We start from the raw sequence: 4216 nt of genomic DNA, 5'->3' as shown, positions 1-4216 counted from the left end.
ACATATTTTTACCAGGGAAAAATCAAATAGCAGGGAGCTGGGCCTCCATGAAGCCAACTGTGTCACTGAACAAGGGTCTAATGCAAGTCACATCAGGGATGCCACTGTGATTAAATGATGGATGCAGTGACCACACTATCCATTGACCCTGCACTGACTGGCATGAATCAGGGCAGGTCTCTGACAACAGGAATCTTGTGATTCAAGATTCATCCCTGGATGGGATGAATGTACCAGGCAAGGCTCTCATCCTTGCAGACACAGAGCGTGAGGCACCATGTTGCCCTGGGAGACAGACCTGCAGGCTTTACTAATGATCGTCGAGCCTTTTGTTAATGACTGACAAGATTTGAAGATTCCCCTCTTAGTGTTCAAGGCTGGGGAATTATCTGTAGGATATAAGGATGAAGAAATATTCCTGAACCCAAGTTGTGCTTGCTTTAAGGCTAGTGGCCCCCAGCCTCATCTCCAGTCTTGATTCCTTCCCAGATCCTACACACAATGCACAAAATATCTACCTGTGATGCCCAAAAAGGCCATGTGTCCTCTGCTGACAATGCCTTGCCCCCAACAATATCAACCCCTCCAGACTGAATCACTTTTTTTTCCTAATCCGTGCTTTCCAACTTCACTGGAATGACTATATTTAAACTGTATTTGTGGGGTCGGACTTGGTGGCTCAAACCTGCAATCCCAGCACTTCGGGAGGCCGAGATGGGCTGATCCTTTGAGCTCAGGAGTTTGAGACCAGCCTGGGCAACATGGGAAACCCCATCTCTATGAAAAATACAAAAATTAGCCAGCATGGTGGCACGCGCCCATGGTCCCAGCTACTCGGGAGGCTGAGGTGGGAGGATGGCTTGAGCCTGGGAGACGGAGGTTGCAGTGGGCTGAGATAGTGGCATCGCACTCCAACCTAGATGACAGAGTCCCGGTCTCAAATGTAGTAAATAAATAAATAAAGCACATTTGTCGTTGTATGCTTGGTTATCTTTTTCATAAGGCAAAAAGCACTTTGAGCTCAGGGACCATTTGTTTAAATATGAGTGCAATGTGCTTATCACAGTGCCTATCACATAGTATTTGCTCAGTAAATGTCTATGGAAGGAAGAAAGGGAGGGAAAGCAGGCTGGATGTTAAAGAAGCAGTAAAGGGTGGGGTGTGATGGTTCATGCCTGTAATCCCAGCACTTTGGGAGGCTGAGGCAGGCAGATTGCTTAAGCCCAGAAGTTTGAGACAGGCCTGGGCAATATGGCAAAAACTGGCCTCTACAGAAAAAAAAAAAAATTAGCCAGGTGTACTGGTGTGCATCTGTAGTCCTAGCTACTTCAGAGGCTAATGTGGGAGAATCACTTGAGCCCAAGAGGTCAAGCTACAGTGAACCATGATTGCACCACTGTACTCCAGCCTGGGAGACAGAGTGAGACCCTATATTTAAAATAAATAAATAAAAAAATAAAAGTCAGGAGCAGTGGCTCATGCCTGTAATCCAAGCACTTTGGGAGGCTGAGGCAGGAGGATCACTTGAACCCAGGAGGTGGAGGCTGCAGTGAGCCAAGACTGTGCCATTGCACTCCAGCCTAGGCAACAAGAGCAAAACTCTGTCTCAAAAAAATAAAACAAAACAAAAAAACCCAATACCTTACCTTAGTAGAGCCATCTAAGTCAGCATAACATGCAAATAAAACCTGAGTTATGAGCTTACTGCTAATGAGACCTCTTGTGATGGCACAGACAAAGTAGAAACTTCTGTGCAGAATATGTCTGGTATTTTGATAAGGGTTGCATTGAGTTTGTAAATTGCTTTGAGTAGTACTCTTGACATTTTAACAACATTAATTCTTTCAATCCATGAGCATGGGCTATCTTTGATCTTTTTGTGTCCTCCTTAATTTCCTTCATCAGTGTTTTATAGTATTCCTTGTAGAGATCTTTCACATCTTTGGTTAAATTTATTTCTAGGTATGGCCAGGTGCAATGGCTCACACTTTTAATCCCAGCACTTTGGGGAGGTGATTTTTTCTAAAAAAGTCCTAGAACCACAAAAGACCCCAAATAGCTAAAGCAAATATGAACAGCAAGAACAAAGCTTGAGGCACTGCACTACCTGCCTTCAAAATATATTACAAAGTCACAGTAACCAAAACAGCATGGTACTAGCATAGAAACAGCCACATAGACCAGTGGAACAGAATAGAAAACCAGAAATAAGTCCACACATTTACAGCATTTACAACTCATTTAATTTTAATTTTTTTTTTTTTTTTTTGAGATGGAGTTTTGCTCTTGTTGCCCAGGTGGGAGTGTAATGGCATGATCTTGGCTTACTGCAACCTGTGCCTCCCAGCAAGTGATTCTCCTGCCTCAGCCTCCAGAGTAGCTAGGACTACAGGTGTACACCACCACACCCAGCTAATTTAAAGATGGGGTTTCACTATGTTGGTCAGGCTGGTCTTGACCTCAAGTGATTGGCCTGCCTTGGCCTCCCAAAGTGCTGAGATTACAGACATGAACCACCGCTCCTAGCCTACAGCTCATTTTCAACAAAGAACATACATTGGGCAAAGGACAGTCTCTTCAATAAATGTTACTGGGGAAATTAGATAACCAAATGCAGAAGAATAAAGCCAGACCCCTATCTTTCACCATAAATAAAAATCAATCAAAATAGACTAAAGACTAAATCTAAGACCTGAAACTATGAAACTCCTAGAAGAAAACATTAGGAAAACACTTCAGGACTTTGGTCTGGGCAAAAGTTTTGGGAATAAGACTTTAAAAGCACAGACAGCAAAAGCAAAAATAGAAAAATGGGATTACATTAAGCTAAGAAGCTTCTGTACAGCAAAGGAAACAATTATCAAAGTGAAAAAAACAACCTACGAGAATGGGGGAAAATACTTGCAAACTATGCATCTAACAAGAGATCAGTAACCAGAATATATAAGGAACTCAAACAACTCAACAGCAAAAAAAGAAAAAAAAATCAAATTACAAATGAGCAAAAGATCTAGATGGACAGACGTTTCTCAAAAGAAGACATACGTAAGACAAATGGCCAACAGGTGTATATTAAAAATGCTATTTAAAAATGCTCCACATCATTAGTTGTCCAAGAAATGCAAATCAAAACCACAATGAGATATCTTACCCCAGTTAGAATGGCTTTTATCAAAAAGACAAAAAATAACAAAAGCTGGTAAAGATGCAGAAAAAGGGGAACCCACGTGCACTGTTGGTGGGAATGTAAATTAGTACAGCCTCTATGGAAAAGTGGAGGTTCCTCAAAAGTCTAAAAATAGAAATACCATATGATCTGACAATGCCACTAGTGGGTGTATGTCACAGAGAAAGGAAATCAGTATATGGAAGAGAAATCTACACTTCCATGTTTATTGTGGCATTACTCACAATAGCAAAGATATGGAATCCACCTAAGTGTTCATCAGTGGATGAATGGATACAGAAAATGTGGTATATATACACAATGGAATATTATTCAGCTACAAAAGAAGAATTAAATCCTGTAATTTGAAGCAACATGAATGAAAATGGACTATTATTAGCAATAACTTACTGTATAGTTCACAGTATCTAGGGCCAGGCATGGTGGCTCACACAGGTAATTCCAGAACTTTGGGAAGCTGAGGCAGGGAGATTGCTTGAATACAGGAGTTTAAGACCAGTTTGGGCAACATGGCAAAACCCCATCTCTACAAAAAATACAGAAATTAGCCAGGCGTGGTGGCACGTACCTGTGCTCTCAGCTACTTGGGAGGCTGAGGTGGGAGAATTGCTTGAATCTAGGAGGTTGAGGCTGCAATGAGCTGTGATGACACTACTGCACTCCATCCTGGGTCAAAGAGCAAGACCCTGTTTCAAAAAACAAAACAAAACAAAACAGAAAACCAAAACAACAAAACAACAAAATAACCAGAAGAGAAGAACTGGAATGCTCCCAACATAAGAAAATATAAATGTTTGAGGTGACAGGTATCCCAGTTACCCTGATGAGATCATTACCCATTATTCACACATATCAAAATATTACATGTACCCTCCCAAATAGGTACAACTATTATGTATCAAATAGAAAAACACTAAAAACTTTAAAAAATTTAATTAAAAAGTATAATGAGGCCGGGCGCGGTGGCTCAAGCCTGTAATCCCAGCACTTTGGGAGGCCGAGACGGGCGGATCACGAGGTCAGGAGATC

This window comes from Colobus angolensis, unplaced genomic scaffold (genome assembly GCF_000951035.1).
Source record: "Colobus angolensis palliatus isolate OR3802 unplaced genomic scaffold, Cang.pa_1.0 Scaffold116, whole genome shotgun sequence".
Taxonomy (NCBI): Eukaryota; Metazoa; Chordata; class Mammalia; order Primates; family Cercopithecidae; genus Colobus; species Colobus angolensis.
Note: the sequence above shows the minus strand (reverse complement) of the source record.